Here is a 22,140-nt window from a genome sequence, read left to right as displayed (position 1 = left end):
TCACAAGTAGGGCTGGGACAATGACTCACTCAAGAAGCTATGGAAACAATAATTTGTGACCAGTATTTCCAATTATTTGCTCAGCTATAGTCATGAGAGTTCCAATCTCTTGTTGCTTAAAATTTATGACTTTAATAGTGCTACAGACTATATTTAAATATTCATTTAATACCGATTCTAGATATGCTAGTAAAAAGGAGCATTACATCATAGCAGTGGTGAATTAAAAAGTAGAACTATATAGGAAAATGCTATGCCCTTTAAAGAAAAAATAAAAAGGAAGAAATTACTTTTTTTCTCTTCTTTTGTTGAACCTCATATGCAATGTAGTAAGTTACTGAAAGTCTAGTGTAAGAATCTGAGGAATGATTTAAAAAAAAAATCACAGGAAAAATATTCACCATTATTACTATTTGCACACTTTAAAAAGATTTCTACATAACTCTACAGACTCCATCCCCATAACAGTCTATAGAAAATTCTTGATAAGGGATATCTGCTTTTATTTATATTTATATTTTTATGTGTATATATATTTGCGCGCGTGTGTGTAAGTATGCATTGCCTTGAGGATTTATACTGGAGCTTATTTGTTTTAAGAGATTAGAGAAAATACTCATGGAATAGTCATGAAAGACTTATCATGGACTCATTCACCATCTGTTTGCTACAACTGACTTCTAGGAGAAAACAGAGGGTAGTATAGAAAAGGTTTATTGTAAAAAAAATTGCATTTCATTAATCATATGAGTAGTATTTCTTTCTAGAGATTTATAGTAATATAGAACACACAATATAAAAGATTAGTTGAGTATAAAACCTATTACTATCGGCCATGAGCTACAGGACAAAAAAAGCTGCTTTTCTCATATGGTCGTCTGTAGACAATTGCACTCCTTCATACCGTTTACTCAAAAAGGTACATTTTCTTTTGGCATCCTGACACGTTAGAAACTTCTTTCAAGCATGTGGAACATCTTGTTTTTCCATTTTATCTCTCCATTGCATGAAAAAACACAGTAATAGTTGGGGATTTTTTCCTTGGAGAAGGAAGTTTTCTGTGTGTTCATCTGAAACAAGCAATCTCGTGATGCAAAAGCTCCGTATGATAAATAGTATTTGGAGTGAAAAGTTTAATGAGTACAGATATTATCAGAGTTGTTCTTTAGCCCCAAGTGAATATTAATGGCATGTGTTTTGTATTTCACGATACACTTTCTGAGAACTCCTAATTAATGGAAAATACTTCCATTCGCAGAAATACGCAGTGCTTGCTATTGAGTAAGATTTTGCGTAAAAGTAATGTGATTTGAACAATTATTTCTTGGCTGTCACTGCGTAGTTCCTTAGAAGATCTCAGCTAGATACTTAATGCATTCAGTGCTTATTGCTTTGAAGCCTTTGCTATCCTCAGTCAGCCTTCCAAAGGGCACTTCAGAAAGGAGATGAAAAGCAGTAAACATAAATTAAGAGCACTATATTTCTGTCAATATCTAATAACTCTGCTTTTGTACAGAGGTTGTAGCAATTGGATGCTGAGTTCAAAACAGACTGCAACGCTCTGTTTCCTACGTAAGTCCAAGATCACCAAACGGTCCGCTCAGTTATGCATTCCTTTATGAACAGTTTGCTTTTGATCACTCTTGGGTTGGTTTTCTCTTAAAACCAGAGTTATGGTTTTTTAGATCATATCTATTTTCTAAATAAGCCCAACATCACCAAATGTCCGTCTTTATTATGGGGTCTGAGAACATGTAGGCTACAATAACAAATAAGAATTTTTAAAATATGACAACAGCAAGTGATAAACTCCTAAAGAAGTTCAGAGAAGTTAGTCCAAAACAACCACCCTGTTGCTTATTTCTGGGGTTTGATTCTGCCATTTTATTTATACTGAAACGGTACTTAGCTGGCAGAAAAGTAACTAAACCCAGAGCAGAGTATGAACCAGAATAAACTAATTTGGCAAAGCACAACCAGAAAGTATCGAGGTCCAAACATCTCACATTGAACAGACCTTGTTCCACGACGCCTGACGCGTTTTGAAAAGTACTTCAGCCATGAGGAACTCCACTGAAGTGAAGTGCTTTGTCAGGAAATACGTCGGCTTAAGATAGCCCCAACACTGACTTTTGATAACATGTGGGCACAACGTCAGTCACTGCCTGGATACCAGATAATTGGAATTATCCACTAATCCAATCACGGCAAATTAAATCCGTGTGCACGCACACATGCACACACACAAAGACGGGCAATATCGCACCACGAACAGTTTCAAAATAGACAGTTTCCCCCGGTTTATAAGCGTCAAGACCATGACAATCTCCTTTCTGTCCAAGACCAGCTCACTTGCTAACAACCCTCAGTGAAATCACTACTGCGATATTTGGGTATTTCCATGCTTTGGAAGCTGCCCAAAGACAATCAGAAAGCGATAAACCTGTACAAAAGTCTCTCTAAGGAAAAGGATGTACATTTGCAAATATTCTTTCACGGAGGCACCCAACGCAGGCCGCGGGGACAAAAGACTGCGTGAGCGAACGCTACGGATGTGGGGAAAATTTTTCAAGCAGATCGTACGGTGACAGACTGTCTTGTCCACTTGTGGCAACTCTGTGTAAATAAAGCAAGACGGAGAAGTCGTCTGCAAGTATTTGCAGGAGAACGATGCTAAATTTAGTCTTCTCTCCGACTTCTTCTATTCTATTTCTATGCCGCTGCCTATAAAACAGCAGCAGCAGCACAGAGAACCATTTAACTACAGCTGCGTAACACACCAGCAACGAGAATTTCTTTCGTGAGCATGAAAGCCTGAAGCTGCCCGTATCATTCATAAATCAAATGGTATTTTTTCTGTAAATAATTGTAATAGAATCTCCCCTGCACACACAGGGGGAGCTAGTGGAAAAAAAAAAAGAGAGGGTGAGAGAACAACATAGGGTTGAAATGCCTAAAACTTTGAAATAAAAAGGCTTGGAGATCTCTTCATCCTCAAATAGAATGAAGTTTATGTTGGAAATCCAGTGTCTTCTTGTTATGGAAGAAGTTCTCAGTTTCCTAATGGTGTTCCTATTGGATATTAAAGACTAAAAAAGGCCTTGTATGTGTCGACCTCCTCTTTGATGCAAAAAGAGAGAAAGCGAACCCGTGGCCGTGCGTTGCCCCGCAGTCTTTGCGCGTCCCGCTGGTTGGCTGCTCGGTGGTAGGTCAGGAGAAGAAGGAGTATCGCCCTGGTCTCTGCCCTTGGGCAAGGCGCAGGAAGGGCAGAGGTCCAGTGCCTCGGGGCAAAATGTGGAGCAGCTGGGTGGAAATACACGGGCTGTCTCCCACGGGCTTCGCTTGAGATGCTAGGAGTTGGTAAAGGACGTGGCAGGACACCACCTACCGCCTTGGGCTTCATGTGGGGGATGAATTGTAGTCAAACGGACTGTTTGGCGGGAGGTGGAGCCCACCTGTGGGGCTGTCCCGGCCACCGCTCTCTGCAGTGTGACAACAGGAGCAGAGGGAGCTTGGCAAGCCATGAACTGCTCCTCCGAGACTCAAAAACACCTTTGGAATAACCCTGTTTTTCTACCACGCTGCCGGCTGCTCAAACAAACAGATTTATAGACTGTGAAGTCAGAATTGTTCTACGAGGAAGCGAAACAAGGAATATTTAAAAAAATGGGAAAGTTTTGGGTTGCGAAGCTGCAGCCGATTATCCGTTCATTATCACGTTTTCCAGCAGTTTGTCACTATAAGTGTGAAAACGTCTGAACAGTGCTGTGGGTGTTCCAGCTCTTAGTCACTGAAGCTCGTGATAAACTATGTAGGAGCTCACTCACCTTTCCCAAACTTTGTCTGTTTACATACTTGTACTACCCCATTTAAGATCCATACTTTGCAGCAAAGAAAGAGACTAATGCTCCAGATTATGTTTATGGAGTGCAACCAGGAATACAGAGGAAGGAAAGACAAAACTCATGCCTGGGAGATTTTGGCATTAAAAGTCTTACACATACACATAGATGAAAGTACTGATGGATATTTAATTTATTTTTTTTTTTAAAGATGCCGTAAATATACCTGTCGTATTTTATAATCACAACACAAAGATATACGTTTCTGCAAAGGGTGATAGAAAGATGCTGGCAGATGTCAAAAATGTAAGAAGTCCTTTACCACTTGAACTAGCCCACAAGTCATAACTTTTTAGGTTTCTTTACATGGGTACCTACAGTAGTTGAAATTCAACAGATTCAGTCACACCGGTGAAAGCGCTGTGTGGTTTCTCTCATATGATTTTTAAACCTGATTATTCCGACACAATTGAGCTTAAAAGGGCGGAATGTGTGAGCAGCTGGAGGAGATAACACAATGAGTATACATAATCTTTGGTCATAACACCACAGCTTTCTGCAGTCTGAGGTGACAGGAGGAAAAGCCTCTGTAAAGCAACCACTGATGCAAAGTCTACATTAACATTATTTTAAACACAGAAAAAAAAAATGGATTTTTAAAAGTAATATGAGGGAGAAGCTAATACATATTTTTTTCCAGAAATGCAACTCTGAGAGGAGTCTTTGCAAAGCAAAGTTCCTTCTCTCTCCTCTCACACGCAAAATTCCTCTGCTATAATCCTTGTTTTGGGCCTTTTGCCACAGATTAACATTAGATGAATGCAGAATTATCACTTGAATTTACAAACCGAGAGACGACAGGATTTGCTGACTGATAGAACGATCTTCACGCAGGCTAGCACTTCTGCACGTCAGATACTATTGTAAACTAGAAAATATTTCCCAGGGTTATCACTTGTGCAATGTACTATGCTATAGGAGCTAAAGAATTAACGCAAACAACGCGTGTTAGAAAGCAGTATAGTTTGTGTGGCGCACATTTTTTCAGGCTTTCGGTATTTTTCCCTGTAAGCCCCATACCGCGTTGCTTACGCGCTCCCGCTGAGATAGACAGGCTACGGGATTTTTTTTTCTCCTCCACCCCCTACCTGGGAAGATATTCTTTGTTGAGCTTTGTGTCATGGGGCATTAGGAAGGCTTTGTACTTAAGAGTTTAATTCTCTTTTTCTAAGTCTGCTGTGGTGTGACATTTACAAACTAATGCGCTCGCCCTTTAGGTAGCCTCTAACATAAATCCCATGCCCAACAGGAATTATGGATCATTTCGCTTTGAGCAGGAGCTCCGTCTGTGCTCAAGGAAATTCAGAAATAAACACGTACCGCAAGACTTAGTGTCCTTTCCAACAACAGCTTTCTTCATGTATGCAATGTTCACTCCTTCCGATTAAAGTGTATATTATATTTAAGGTTTAATTGAGGAGTAAAGGATCTTTCTTCATGCTCCTGAAGACAGCTATAACAAAAGATCTTTCTAAAAAATATTTTTTATCAAATCCATTATATATTTCTATATGTCAAGACCAACATCAGAGTTATCCAGCCAACTGCTTGTCCCTTTTTCAAATGTATATTAGTCCACCTAATAACAGCTATCCCCTTCCCCCATGTAAGTTCTTCTGTACTTCTCCGAACAACATGGTTAAAATATGCTACTGCTATCTTCTTTGTACCATTAGTATTATTTTTTAAAACAGGAGCCCATAAATAGCAGTAATTGACTAAAAATTTGCTCACACAAACTTTTAATTGGCTATTATGGCCATTCTACTTATTTTTATGACATAGTGTTTGGGGTCTGTTTGTGTCATTAGAAATTAAAAAAAATGAAAGGGTAAAGCATGTAAAGTACCATGTTCAGAGATAAATCATTACCACTGTTCTCTTCTACATAATATCATTTTTAAAACTAGGGAAAAAAAAAAGAAGAAAGAAAAAAAGCAGCGTTTTATTTTAAAAATATACAGAAATAGGAGAGAGAAGTGAATCATTCTAAAAACAAGTGGAAATGCTTCTTCCAAAATGAAACACTCTGGGTGTATTTGAGACCTGATTGTTTGAAAGAAGTCGCAGCTTGTGTTTAACAAATGTTTTTCCACAAAGCCATGGTGAGTCTCCTAGAACATGATATTAAATAGCAGGGCAGCTATTAAAGATTGATAAATTGCTGTAAGCTCTTTTTTTTTTCTTTTATTTGAAAGTTTGACTTTATTCCTCCTTGTAAATGCCTCCTAGAAAAATCACCACAGGATAAGAAGTAGTTTATATCTGATTCTTATAACCTACTATGCAGAATGAAGACTTTTGGTCCAACTTTTAAGTAGCCTCCATCTGGAAAGCTGCCTTTCACGTTTTTCACTGATTTTTGCTGAGAAATCAAGTGGCTGTTTTTTGCTCTTTTCTGCCATTACAGTAGATACCCAACAGTAGGTAACTACTGAGATTTTTCTCCCCTCCGGAGAAAAAGCTCAGCTCCAAAAGAAGAAAAACCCAGCGGGCTTTTAAAAATGGCCTGTGCAGAGAAGCGGTTCGTATCAGAAGAGTAACCCCCGTAACATTTCTAGGTCATTTGTGAATAGCAATATTAATCAAGCCGTTAAAGTTGGAGAGAGCTTTCCCAAAGCCCTCAAGCAAGGCTTGGAAATTCTGCCTGAGGATGCTTTCCTGCCCCAACCGCCCCTGCGCTTCCCCAGTCCCATCCCGCGCAGCCGCGCCGCCGGTGGGAAATAGCTGCTACTTCCAGGGCTGTTATGACATTAAAAACCCTCCTGTGATTTGCTGTAGCCCTCTACAAGTAGAGTTAATCTGCTCTCAGCACAAGGCTGAGCCTTCTCCCACCGCGTTAGTGGTGGACGGCCCCTCACACAGGTGGCAGAGAGTCTCCGGTGTCGGGGAGGGCATCGTTCGCGCTGAAAGGTACAGCTCGTACAGAAGCAGAGCTGCTGTGGGAGGAGTACGGGGCTCAGCCTGAGGAGATGGGGGCAAGGAAGGGTTTAGGCACCTAAAAGTTAGACGGGCACCTGTTTTAGGTAGCCCGCAGCAGCAGGCAAGGGAGGACAGAGCAGCAAGCCTGCAGTGTCTGCACTTGCTTACCGCTCTCGTCCATGCGTCCTTCGGGCAGGATGGGTGAGGGAATAGTGAATGCTCATAGTTTCCTATGGATTGATTTCAGAAGCAACAGAGCTTAGCGCGAGCCCATCCTCGGCGGTGGGATAACCCCAACCAGAGTGCTCGCTCGGCTTCCCCTGTACTGAGGAGGGCTTAAAGAAGCTGACAGGAACCGTACCTGTGGCTTTTCTGGAGCCGCCCTTTAGTTTCTGGAGCCACATCAGCCTGGGTTTCCTTGAGGTCACAGCTGCCGCGGCCGTGCCTGGAAATGGAATTCTGCTTTCCCAAGATCAGGCTCCTGCGAGCGGAGAGGGAGGCAGCCGGCTGGGTGTCCAGGGTTGCTCAGTTTGGTTTACCACCGTTGGTACCCCGTCTCTCCTGAGCCTTGCCGTGTGTCAGCTGGCCATTTCGGTGCTCGCTGTACGCTGCAGACATCCATCGTTACAGGGGTCTGATGTACTCCCACACTCTCTCACAGATTAAGTCTGTTTGTGCATGCCCAGTTTTATAGTGGTGTATTTTTCAGTGAAGGTAAGAACTTCTAATGTTGAAGCAGAGAGTATTAAAAATTGCATTAAAGATCTGCTCAGCGTTTACTTCCCAATTCTGCTGTCTTCACTAAACTGATTACTGCTGTGTCCAGTCCTTTTCCCACTGAAGTCCTGGTGACTGCAATAGGAATGGGAACAGGGACAATGACAGGACACCTTCCCTCCAAGACAGTCATGCCAGTTTACGCTCTACAAAAATGAGTGAGGGATGCAGAAGCCTCAAAGGATGCTCCATGGTGCTTTTGGTGTGACTCTTGGAGAGAGAAGAGGCATGAGCCACGGTGCAGACGCGAGTATTATTTAGAGCAGTATTGCAAGTATGAGTTTGATTGTGAGCACTTTACTTCTATAAAGACAAAATCCCAATGCCTTCTTACTAATTATTATTCACTAATTATTTCCTCCATATAAATATGTTCTCCTTCGGAAGGTCGCTGCTCCCACACCGGAATCACACTTCAGGCGGTGGCTATTTTCTGCTCTGCTAACATTGTCTCCGTTCTCTCATTCACTTATGCGCAAATGCCATTTGGTGTCAGTTTTCTGTTTGATCACACAATAAAAGTCACCTAATTAGGTAACAACAACTTAATGTATTAACTACATACTTGTAAAACCACAAGAAATTTGTGGGACAGGTTTACTGCTGACGTTTTACTACCATTCGCCTTCATTTTCTTCAGTTGTATTTTGACCCTGAGCAGTATTAGAGGTGAAATTCTGATCCACTGTAGAAATCGGTGGCGAACCTGAAGTGGCTTTAAGAGGGTTGGGATTTCTCGTCTAGTTCTCCATACAGCAATTAGAGGAGCTGTTCTCACGAGAAAGCCCCACTAAAGCAGCCCTCTGTGTGTAGTAATATTTTATACACAGGACGTGTGGATACACAGCTTCTTTAAACAAAGTTAGAAGAACAATAGCAGCCTAAGTCAAGCATTCGGAATATGGGAAATGCCAGAAGGGAGACTCTCTGTGTAACTTCGCTTCAGAGCCCTCGTGCGCTTTGGTAGTCCTGTTGGTTACTGGGTTATTTTTGTTGTCCCTCAGACCTCACTGAATCACAGGAACTCTGGCAGATTAGCGAGCAGTTGTTCGGTATTTCACTGCGTGGACTTTGTTTAATGTGTTGTGTCCGTCCCGCCCCCCCCCTCCCTCCCCCCCCCATCCCTAATGCTATTTAAACACAGTCAAGAGAGCACCTTAGTTCCTCAAAATTTATATCGCAGCACTGGTCATTGCCTCACAGTGTATTGATTCTCACAGGACCCGTTTTTCTCAATTTGCTCTCAGAAGCTGAATGCACAGAAGTAAGAACGTCAGAGGGGATAATTTAGGGCGTATGCTCTGAAATACCTATCCCAAAATATCAAGACCCTGATTATCAGAGTTCAACAGCACATGGCAAAAGAAGAACTCACAATTAAAAGGTTCAGTGATTTCAGATGTGAGTAGGGTCCTTAATATTGTGTACGTCAACACAATATGCTGTGAAATATCTGAGCGCTGTTGAAATAATTAATATCATACTGGAAGCCAGTTAGTCAAAGTAGGACAGAGTTCAGCAGCTTCTGTGTTATTCTTAATTAATTTTACAACCTGTCCTCTGAGTGAAGTGGTATAAATGTAAGTTTTGTGCAAACACATCTATAGTATCGGACACCTTGTAAATATGTCCTTATAGAGACCGTAATTCTTTCAGATGAATAAAGCACTGGGATTGCAGAAAGAACTCAAGTGTTCTCAGTAACTCTTGTGACTCATTTTTTCCTCTTGTGGAAAATGTTTTTGGCTCTTTAGAGTGCTTCTCTAACAATTAAAAGACATTTCGTTCAGTCATCCATTTGTCAAGATATTCTGCCTGACAAATATCAAACAAGGTATTTGCTGGATACGTGACGGATGTCTGAGCATTGGCAGTTCCTCCGCAAGCAAACTGGGATACGGAGACGGTAACAAAAACGTTCCGTCTGCCTTGGGAGATATCACAGAGATCAGCTCTAGCTGATGGGGAAGGACAGTTCTGAGGAAGCACAGAGTCCTGGGGATGTTCAAATGCTTAAATATGCCATTTGTGAAGATGGAGCATCCCTGCCACCAGAAAAGGATATTCTCAGGTCCTAATGTAGGGCTACAATGAAAAGATGGATTTGTAAAGGGGTGTTACCTGTGAACCTATAATTATCCATTGTATTTGGTACATAAAGATACATTTAACATTTAAATTCCAAGTTGGGGTATTTTTTTTAATTTTCTATAAACATTTCACTGAAGTTTTGGAATGAAATATCTACAGCAAGGACTGAAAATAAAACAAAATGAGCTTTACTAGAGTACTTCCCTGAGTACGAAAGCCAAGTGAATTACAGAAAATAAACATGTCATAAGTAGCATGAAATAAATTAGATTTTAATAGGATTTCTGATATAGTTTATGAACAAGAAAGGATTTTTTATGTTTACCAGAAATACAAGGGAAACTAATGGCAAAATGAGGACCAAAAACCCCAGTCACTGTACAAACCCAGTTTGGCTGGCATTTAACTCTCACACAGCTGGACGGTCAGTTGGTTTTACACTTAGCATAGATCTTCAGGACACCTGAATTTCATTTCGTTGTGCATTTGGTAAGGCAGTGAGGGAGGAGGATTTAAAGCCATGCAATGAACATGATCTTCACGTTAACTGAGTTCACTTAAGGGTAGATTCAGTGGGAACCTGTCAGCATATATCCCTTTGACATCAGCAGGAGCAGATAAATGACCTGGTAGGCCGGGCACCTTGCAGAATCCAAACATACGTGTATGGCTTGGCTCTTGTTTATCATAATCTATTTTTTCTTTTTGGTTATTAGCTATCCGTTTTCTCAGGCTTGAAATTCTCAGCATGAAAGACGACATCGTGAGGCCTGAAGAGTTTGAAGACAGAGTAGCCTCCCTCAAATGTAATGTTGTACAGATGCTTGCAACACGTCACTCCTTCAATTCACTGATAAATATGTACTAAGTTTTCCCTGAACCTTGAAATGTAGTCTAGCCACTCATTTCAGGCATCTGGGTGAAATAAATCTTAAATTGAAAGTTGACCTCATCACCAAATGACATTTATTTATATTGGATTTCATCGTTTTGAGTGGCCTCTCTGTACGTAGAAGAGGACCAACAATCAAGGCCTTTGGTTCAGAGAAAGGAAGGGCATTGGAGGTCGCCAGCACTATGTATCGGATTTTAGCCAAGAAAACTTCTTTAAGTATGTTATTAAATCACAAAAATTACAGATTAATGCTCCATTAAGAAGGCAAAAAAAAAAATGCTGAGTTTGCTTCTGGACTATTCTCTGATGCACTGGAAGTAACGTTGGAGACCAGAGACGATTAATCTTGGGACTGAAATTTAAGGCAAAATATTTATGTGAAGGACCCTTAAGACACATTTCTCTATGTCTTTTTTTAACTTCTCCAGAAGTTCTTGTAATACTCAGAAAAGTCTTTTAAATCATATTTCTTGTCTCATACAGCTGTAAAATTATTTTGTTCCTCTTGGATTATATAGAGGAAAAGCGTCCTCAGCATTAATAAGAATTTGACTACATGGATAGTATATAAAATAGCCTTTCCCAACCTTTTTTCACTCAAAGAACTCTCTAATCTTTCAGGGGAAATCAATACAGATAATCTTACAATGCACCACTGCTGCTCAGTGGATGAGCTGGAGGATGGGGTGATAAATAAATAACACGCTTAGCAATAACCTTGAACATTTTTTCCATCGCAAGTGCAGTTACAAACATTTTAGATAAAGCTTGAAGCCATTAGGAACTGGCTCCCGACTAAGCCTGCAGGTACTCAACCCACTCTGTGGAACTAAACGTGTGTTTATAGCATTAGGATTTTTGTTTTCTGTTGGCTGTCACTGTACAGACCACCTTTAGAGGCTTGTGGCGCACACTTTTGTGGGAAGAATAGGTTAACTGGTACTGAGAGTGATGATGAGCACGGTTTTACAGTTCACTAACATTCTGGATTATAAAACCAAATTACATCACGCCATTTAGAAGTCAGACTTCACAGAGAACAAGCGGTCATACTTGCCTCGGGACACAAGAGAGACTGCTCTGCCACAAGACATATGTGACGTATCTGCAGGACTGGAAGGTGACCTTTTTGCATCAATGAATTATGCGATGAAGACATATCCTAAGGGTAGGGCTCGTTAGCAGAACGAGGAACTGAACCCAGGTCTGATTTGTCTTGTTCTTTGATCACTTCCTTCCCTCAGGAAGCCAACAGATACAGGCTCAAGCATTTAGCTGAGTTTAGACCACGAGAACGTGTTCTTAAGCACTGTAGTCATGGTAAATTTGGCCTCATATAAGTGGATTAAATGAGCAACTACTCGTCTCTGAGCTGCCATAAGCTATTTTGCTTTTAAGTCTCTTTCTCTTCTTTCTCATGCATATGTCGTAGATAAATACACTGAGGTTGTGAGGCTGCAGTGACTGGAGGTATACAGGTAAAACAGACATATTTGGATAATCCTATCGAATTATATTGATAACAACATATTTTTCTGAAGCTAATATCAGGTCATTCTGGTACATGAATACTCTTGAAAGCCGGTGTTTTAGTGTGTTGCCTAACTCTGTTAGTCCTTTTAGCCATTGCGGCTACCACTGCTCTCCGTGTATCACTAACTAGAGCTTTGATGGCACAGTACCATACTTCCAACCTTGAAAAGGTGTCTTGAACAACCTTACTCCGGGTGGAAAAAATCACTTAGAAACTGAGGGCAGAGCCCGTGCGCTCAGTTTACATAAGTTACCAGCTCCTAAACCTTTCTTCTCCCTGTCCAAATGTGTAAGGTATCCAATAAAGAATAACAACTTGCTGTTCCTTCTTGTTGGACTGCTAAAAGGCTTGGCAAAAATTCTTCCAGCCTTCATAAACTAGCCAGACTGCCGGCAGAAGTCCCACCAGTTTCTCATACTGCACATTCACTGGTGTGCCTCAATAACTTGCCTTAAAATAAAGGATTCAGGAGAAAAAAAGAAGAAAAGTCCATTTTACATCAACTCAAAACCAAAAAAAAATCCTTATAACTAAGTCCCTGAAGGACACACTGTGAAGGACTCCTGTGCATGTGGACTAGACACAAAATTGCTGTCAGCACTAGCAAATTGCCCGGACTTTATACACGATGACATAGCTGTACGGGAAAGCCACTTGAAAACCAAAAAGGACTTTGAGAACTGTACAGTTTGTCCATGTAAACAAAGCTGATGGGTAGCTAGAGCTGAGAATGCATTTTTGGACCGAATCCGTTTTCAAGCTTTCAAAGAAAGAAAAAAACAGCAGTGAAGACCTTTGGGAAATTATTATAGTTGTTCTAGGGCCTGAAGCCAACTCATCTTTAAAGTGTCCTCATGAGATAACAGTTTTCAGAACTCTTCTGTGGCTCTCCGATGACACATAATCAACTTTTCAACAGCGAAAGGAATTACTAATCTCTAATTAGCACACAGCACATGCAGGTACAACGTGGAATCTATCTCAGTCCCAGAGCAGCCAATTTCATGCACTTAAGAGAGTCCCAGGGTGTACCAAACCAAAGAGGAATGCAGAATTCAGTGGTTGCAGACTATCTGTCCACAAACTTCATATAATAGCCAGAATTAGGCAGCAAGATGGTATTACGTGCATTAAAGCTACCACAAGCAGATCCTATCTCAGTTTAAGCACTGTTCAAATCTTACTTGAGCAGGTCTGAACGTTCGGTGGAAAGCTGAAGGTGTGGAGTCCGGGCCCCACAAACGCACTGGGAAATTTTCCAGTGAGTTAGCGGAGCCATTAGCTCACCCCAGATCTTGAAAACATTTAATAGATACAGTACTTCCCAGGGCGTTCTGTGGGGCCAGACAGCACAGTAAACATTCTCCAGCTTCAGCATGAACAGAATATTCAGCTTTTGCTGAATAGCCGCCCCTTTAGAGACGCGGGACGACAGCCTAAAACTCCTCCAGAAAGTAGCTACAAATTAGCTGTCACATCGACAGCTGACCACGTAACGGACATAAAGCTCCATTTTTACCAGGCAGAGGATGAACCGCACTTATCACGGTTTTACCATTGCACAGGAAGAGCGAAGAGAACATTCGTAACGATGACGTAGCTGCACAAATGCAGCTTAAAGAACGAATGAGTGAGGAATGCCACTGCGCCTCTCTCGGTTAAGGCTGTGGAGTTACCTTTTTTAACAGACTGGCACGCCTCATTCATCAGCACGGAGTTTTATAACAAACTATTCCCCAACGCAGGTGCCCCTTGGTATCTGCGAAAGCTCACGATCTATTTGTTCCTTCAGCTCTTTAGCGCGAGCATGAATATACCAAACTCCTCGAATGGTCACGGTAAGTCAGTCTTAAAGCAGCTGTTAAACAGCGCTTAATAAAACCAGAATACTAACTCTAGCCATCCCCCGGTTCTCCGTGCCTCTCTTCTTGCTCTTAGGAAACTTCGGAGTTAACTGGGCAATGAGATGTGCGCCAAAATAGTCATGCAAAAGCATTTGCATAAGAGAATTTAAGTCTCCCTTGCCTGTCAGTCCTGCAAAGTCTCATGCTCGATTTCTGTGCCGACCCCCTGAGTATTATCCAAGCATCCACCAGAAAATCCTATTTTTTCAGGCATCTAGCCTTGACTTAATTTGACTGACAGAATACATTTTTCCAAGATATTCTTGGACACATATGGGATCGGTGGCTGCAGTATGTGTGGCGGGAGGTGGATGTATGAGGTAATTAGAGACGGGGAAACCCACGTTCTCCTCTCTCATGCATGTGATAGGATCAGTGAGATGTTTCTTTTTTCTTCCAATGGTTTGAGCTTCTCCCTCTGCGCGTGGGCGTGCACCAAGGTACACGTGTGTGCGTACGGCTCTGCTCCTCTAGAGGAACATGAATTTAATTTTATTTTCTGGCTGTGCTCTGTGCCCATTTGGGAAGCTTTACTTTCCCGAGCTGGTAGCTAGGAACTGAAGCGTGGGCAAATAGTGCTAGGACTTGGGGACGGAGTTGAGGAAACACAAACTTGATCTGCCAGGCTCCCAAGTACCAGGAGAGAAACGGAGAGAGAAAGATGTGAGATGACTTGCTGAAATGAAAGGAGCAGTTCCTACCCATGGTTTATTCTTTAAAGCCATACAGTTTTCTAGGTCAAGAGCCATATCTTGAGGAAAGCGGGCAAGTTCCCACTTCTCATTAAGCGGTCTTCCAAAGTGCTTGACAACTCGCTTCTGGGGATTTCTGCAAGACAAACCCGTGCCTCCTGGGGCAGTTAACTAATCTTTACCTGGAGACATTTTGAGTCAGAGCTTCTCAAGACAAACTCTCTCATCTTTCTTAAGGTAAACACACACTACTAGTGAATTCTCTGCTGAAGAGAGGTACCGACCCGAATCTCAGAATAGGCTCCAAAGGGTTTGCCCAACACTTACTCAAGGTAACACAGAGCTCCTCTGGGAAGGAATACTGACTGTAGAATGAAACTCACACTGTCGCCTGCCAGATTCGTCCTTCCCCTATTCATTCGGTTACAGTGGAGAAAGAGAGAGTGTGTGTTTAAGTTTGCCTATAGCCAAACCTGGGAAAGGCAGGAGATACCCCGGGACAAGTGCTCGGTAATGAGATTTGTTCTCAATGTAAATTTAATATATATTTTCACAATCCATTCATAATACAAATGAGTCAACTAACTGTTCAAGAGCCAAAACAGCAAGCTGAGAAAAAAAAAAAAAACATTTCATGACTTTTCTATCAGCATGGCTTAAGCCTATTGTTTCAGTTAAAATTTTCGGATTTGGGCTGGGTTTTCATGTCATAATTTTCAACAGGAAGCTGAGAGCAACCTCCTCCCCCCCCCCCCCCCCCCCCCAGCATTGTTCCTCTGACTATCTAACAAACAAGGGATTTGAATTGCTCCATCATGGGGCTAAAGAGCGGGTGTAGGCTCTGATGTTACCACAGGCAACATTTTCAATACTTGCAAAGAAAATGGATCTGGGTTTTAGTTGAAACTTGGGTCAATCTGACAAAAGACAGGTAAGCTTTGTGGCTTTAATAAGGAACTTTGGCCTAAATTTCAAACAAACCTGGGGCAACTCAAGCTTTGGATTTAAGTGGTTTCATATGTCTCTCAAGTGCAGGTCATTTTCCTTAAATGTCACTTGAGAGTCTGAGTTTGCTCAATCCTGAAAGTCAGAGTTAAATTTAGGGGTGTGAACCCATCTGGGCTAAAACTGAAGGAAATGTTGGCACAAACCTCAGCAAAATGAAACTGCCAAAACTTGCTCTGATGTATACATCTACTCAGAAAGAGAGAGAGAGAGAATTTAATAAAAGGCAGTAGTTTGTCATAATCATAATCAATTTAGCCTGTTTCAGTCGGCACTTGAGGGAAAGGGGGTAAATTTAAGTCACCTATGGCTTTGTGAGCACTTTGGTTTAAGGTAAGCAGAAATTTAAATAGTTAAATTTTTGCTAACTTTTTCTACATGCTAATCAAACCTAAATTAGGTCAAGAAAAATTAAGAGACATTTGGTCTAACGCTGCGCTGGGAATAGAAAGAGGAGAGAAGGGAGGGGAGGGGAGGGGAGAGGAGAAAGAGGAGAGAAGAAAAAAGAGAAGCCTAACATTAAACAGAGTTTGAAATCCATTAAAATACAAGTCATAAACATCTGAACTGGAAGAATTTTGATGGGCATTGTTAAGTTTGGAGGAATTTTATGGCTTGCATAGGTTAATTTGTTCATTACCTAAAGGGTGAGCTCACCCCATGGTAAAACATCAGGCTGAATTGGGTTATTAATCTCTAGAATTCTTTCAATTTCAAGTTTATTTTCAAGGTTAGGGAGTGTTACTTATATTGTAAAACTGCATAAAATTATACTATTTATCAAACATACAGAATTTCCCAAGTACTCTAAATAACTGTTTAAAATTAAGGCAGACTGCAGAGGCTGAATAAACTGTTTGATAAAGCAGCGTATGTAACAAACAGCTCTAACTGAGCTTTTATACTGAAAAAAAACCCCTCCTCACAAAAACGTCTGTGTTATAATGTGGCCATTGTTTCTCTGGCTAATTACTGCTGTCTATGCCAGCGGGAAGCCTTGCTGTAAAGCAGCAGGAGTGTACACCTCCCATATGCATGGACTTTTTGGAGATCCTATAGCACAAAAAAGAACTAGGGAAGAAACATACAAATGAAAACAAAGATCTAACAGTTTATTTTTCTGGGAATGAAATCAGTGGAGTCCATAATACACTCTCTATATTTGTTGGAGTACGCGCTCATACATGAGTTACTAATCACGGATAAGAGTGTCAATGTGATAACCAGCCCTATGTGCATGGTGCCATTCAAAATAGCCCCTTTGAACCTTGGACCGTTTCCAAACTGTGTTCAAGGAAAAATATGTTTTAACTTAGGCCATTTTTATTTTATATCTTAAAAGTATTATTCCATTTTGCAGTGGAGCTAGCCACATAGCCAAAAGCTTACAGATAGCTTATGTGTATTTTGGAAGGTAGAGGAGAAAGCAAGCAACACCTGATTGAAGTACAAGAAAAAGATACATTCAGAGAAAAATTAAATTCCCATCACTGGAAATAGAAATATTTTAGAGATTTAAATGTGTTTATTGGAACTTGGAAAGATGTATCTACATATCTCAGGAAGAGCACACACTTGTCCTAGAAGCAGCAGCATAGCTTTCCAATTTTACCCATATTTTTGTAGTGTTTGTTTGCTCTCTATTGTAATTCTACAATAATAATGGCAAAACAGCTAAAATAACTCCTTAGAATGAGCATTTCCCTGAACAGTCTTCATTGCAGTTGGAGTTTGAGAGAAACTTTAAACTTTCCATGGAAAATTGTAAAATAGAGGGCAAGACTGAATACTTTTAAAATGTAAATCACACATTAGTGAAATAGAAAAGCTTTAAAGCCTTTAAAATTAAAATGACAGAAAAGTTGATCATTGAAATGTAAGCCCCTTTTTTTATGTTGCTTCTATTCATTAGACTATGTATGAAATATCATTTTGAGGGAAAAAACAGGAAGCTAATAATATTACAACCCCATATACTTTAAAAGCTGCCAATTTAAAGATACACAAATCATTACCTTTACCAATTTGTTCTGATTGCTTCCTGCTGACATCAACAGAAATGTTGACATAAACTTCGTTGGGGAAAGGATTAGGACATACATAAAAGTACAGAAGTTTTACAAAATTCCTTAAGACCACAGAACATGTTCCTTCTAGAACTTAGCACATTTTTCTTGTGCATGCATTAAACACGTTTTATAGTTCATTATTAATTCACTCTCACTAGTTATTTTTTTCTACTCAAACTTCCTTAGTAATGTTCTTCACCACAAAACCTAAAATGTTGCTGCTGTTTTGTAATCCGTGAAGAAAATCTTATGTTTGAAAAAATATTGCAAGTGAATAGAGTAAGTTAAAAGTCTTTTCAAACATTCAAAACGCTACTTTTAATATGCTAAAACGTTAAGCAAATCAAGGTTAGCAACTAAGAACACTGCATGACTTTGTAAGACATTTCTAGCATGTTTCAATACATAATAATTATTTGTTGACAACTGGATCAGTGCTCTAATGTATCAGTTGCTGATATATTTTTTCTTTTTTAGTTCCTCTATAAATATCCATACATTATACGGATTATATATATCCTCTATAAATAACCTGAAACACTCTCAACTTACTTCTGGAGTTCATCATCTTCAAACAGATCAACATTTCAGTAGGAAGAAAGTTGTTATCCTCCATCCCTTTGTGCAAATCTTTCATTTTGGGGGGAACGTTTCAACATGCAGCAGATACTGTTCTAGGCAAAACAAAGGACATATGTAAGTGTTTGCTCTGTTGTAGTTGTGCCCGAGTTCCATTCACAAATATAAATGAATCTTTCTTGGGCTTCATAGGGAGCTGGTATTTCTGTAACAGCGTTTCGTTGTCTTCTACACCTGGCTTGGGATGAGGTGGACAAGAGAAAAGACAGACTTCTGGGACAATGAAATTCATCACCCCTTCATTCTAATTTTGAAATCCCACTGGAAATTAAGTTAGAAATAATTACCCCAGTTTTTTCATTACATTCTCCTGGCTAAAAGCCTACCAAGAATTTCAGTGAAATGGTTTGAAAAGGCAGCGATAAAAGAAAATTGTATGATATACTTCATAATTTGGGTCTTTGCATACTTGTTTTCCAAATGTTGGCTATCCTTATTTTATCCCAAGCAGTAAGAACGAATAAAAAAGATCTTGTGTTATGATTATTACAGCTGTACAGAGTTGTCATGAATATGTACCCACTTATAAAAAGTTCACTTACTTCAAGATTGACAGTATTTTATTGATTTGAAATGCCTGGTCACCCTGCACAGGCAGACTTCTTCAAGGCTGAGATGGACTTGTTTATCCCACAATAAAAGCTGGGATAAGCCACACGAGACGACATGTTCCCTGCATGACAAGTTCCCTGTTTAAGGGATGAATGCCTATGTAACTGGCAAACACTGAATGAGTTTCCAGAATAGGCTGGTGAGGTTGGACTAACAGAAGAGTTAGATTTTGAAAAAGTAATGGAAAGAGCTGTTGTCCAGTACTCAATGCAAAAAGGATTTTCTGAAGCATAACAGAAGAAGAAAAGAGAATCAAAAGGATAGAGAGGAGACGGTGTATGTACTCATAGCAAAGTAACAAAGGAAAAATGAGATCATTGCTAAAGGAGTAAAGAGCTGCAGAGAGCCTTGAGAGGGAAGAGCAACAACAGGGAACCTGGCAAATTAGGTGAAAGAAAGAAGAAATTTAAATAACCCGAGGGACCCACAAGGGGCCAGTTTTCGTTTTCACTGGAATGTACAGTAAAAAAAAAAAAAAATCACTTGTTCATCTAAATAAAACTAGTCCTGAATGTGGCAATAATTCTGATAACAATGAATAAATACGACAGTCAAAAGTGTAATTCTGTCTGGCATATCACTGCTGAATGGGGCAGCTGCTCCACTCTAGCTAGGTGAGGTGTCTCAGAGGGCTGTTATTTAAAATACACCTAAAGATCTATTTGGAGTTAAGGTAATATATACGTATGTATGTATTTCTCTTTTAAAGTGACCCAAAATTTTCATAAAAAATAAACGTATCTTTTTAGCTCCATTGCCTGACTGGTAACGGCACTGTTACAGCGCATGGCGATGCTTTTGCCGGTTACATTCTCTCAATGCCAACAGAAATCATGTGAAGAGGAAGGGCTCTGATAGAGATCACGTTGCAGTTTACAGTCTGTGACCACAAATCCTTCAGCACCCGATCTCCAGCTGGGTTTCGGCGGGGTACCTTGGATCCATCCGTACGCAGAGAGCCACAGCAGAGATTGTGTCTCTGACGATGCCCGTTTCTGTACACCGATGAGGAAGCAAACCCAAAGCACAGCGTATGCGCACAAAGGTGGTTCTGAAACGTCTTTACCGCAGCAGCTGCCATATGCTTTTCTGCCTTGGGGCGGAGGGGTGAGAAGGCATCTCGCTGGCTTGTCTGCTGGAGGTTGCTCGAATGACGTCATCATGCGGCAATGTGAGATACGTAGTGAAGAACTGGTTTCTTTGGATTCCTTGCACTGTGGGGAATAAGCGTGCGAAGAACCACGCTGAGGGCTAGCACATGAACAACACTTTCTCCTCTGGCATAGCCTAGAGTACATCTAAAAGCTCTAATCCAGACGGTCTGACTGTGAAGCAAGTGTGGGTTTCAGATCGCACTCAAGCTATAGTATAAATCTATCAACTTGCTTCAGGAGGCTTTCAAACACTTCTGAGTATCCCCCTAGCAATTTTATGCAGAAGCCATTGAGCTAGGTTTTACACGGAGAATACTACAAAGACTTGCTTTTCACAAAGGAAGGACTCGGGCTCGACAGTATGGGATCCTGTGGCAACTGGTATCTACTGAAGCACACACATGAATGAAGGTATGGAATCTTTAGTAACTCTGAAAACCTTGGAAACTAGATTCTTCTTCCTCTTTATATTTTATTTTCTGCATTTCTTCACTGTGGGTAGAAATTATCCAGCCCATTAAACTCTTATTTTGCTTCTGTAGGGAAATATTAGATATTTTAGGGCCATCCCAACAGTCTCGGCATATAAAACTCCATATAAAACTTGTAAAAAAAAAATAATAAAAAAAAATCACGTATACTGTTTAAACTCGATCAAAAGTGGGAAAGACGTGCTTGATTATGTGCTGAAAGCCTAAATCAACATATTTTGCCTAGCAGAAGCATGCCGTTCGGAGAGCTTAGTTTGCTTGTGTTTTGTATCTTGAGGGTGAGCTCCCTGAGTATGCCTTGGTAACAAATATGCAGTTGCCCATGTGGATCCTTACTCTCCAAGGAGACCCTCTCAACATAGCATCCATCTCATCTCCTCAGCTGCCTATGACTATGAAATTTAGAGGAGCAGAATATCTTTGAGAGCACTATGCATCACATTTAACCGCATTTGGTTAAAATTAGGTGACGGTGATGAGGCAGACAACCAGGATGCTTCTCCAAGCTTCATTTCGCCATGCAAAGAGGCTGCAATGAGGAGCTCCTCCACCACATGTGTTTGTGGAAGCCAACAAACATTAAGCTGCAGACTAAACAGAAACAGCAATATTGTGCTTTTGCATATTTCTCTTTGTTATTTTTAACAATTCTGCCCATTTTTCATATATGAGAATCACTTTACTTCCTCTGCAGACCATCGGCTCAGATATATTATCAATGATGGAATTAATCCAAACCTGATGCACTTGGCAAAAACATGCTGATTTGACTTGATTTTGGAGGGTTTTAACACTCTGCAGTCATGTAACTAATATTTGCGCCAGTTCCTTTGGCTGCTGTTAATATATGTGTTGTCATCTTTGTTGGTAAACGATGCTGTTATGGACACAAAAGTAATGGAAAACATAAGTCTTTCTCAAGAGGCACAAATTCCCCTCTTTCTAGGTTTTGTCTTTTAAGGTGCCATTTCTTAGATCAAGAGCAAGTTCATTTTCTCATACTACAATAAAAAGAGAAGAAGAATATATATGCCTAAATGGGCATAACTGATTTCTAGCAAAATGTCAAGTATTTCTGGGTAGCATATATAAAAGAAGGAAAAAAAAAAAAAATCAGCCCCCAAACAGTGGTGAAACTCAAATAAACATTAAATATAAAGCTCAGCATGTATTTCTGGGTAAATTAGCTTATTTCATTGTGTTTTGTCTCATGTGTTTTAACGTGTCAATCATTCAGGGACTCTACTATCATGATTTCTCATCAGCATATTGTTGACATAATTAGATGAAATTATGCTCAAAAATATTCCTGACCTTTCATCTTTTTATATGAAGGAAGAGGTTTTTAGTAGTTGCCCGGAAAAGCTGAACAGCTAACTAACTAATAGTTGCTTGGAATGTAAATTGAAAAAGCCCAGATTTTCCTCCAATTCTCCTGTTGAGCTTTCTGTGG

The sequence above is a fragment of the Vanellus vanellus genome (assembly GCF_965231255.1).
Source record: "Vanellus vanellus genome assembly, chromosome: 4".
NCBI classification, from domain to species: Eukaryota; Metazoa; Chordata; class Aves; order Charadriiformes; family Charadriidae; genus Vanellus; species Vanellus vanellus.
This window is presented reverse-complemented; position numbering follows the sequence as displayed.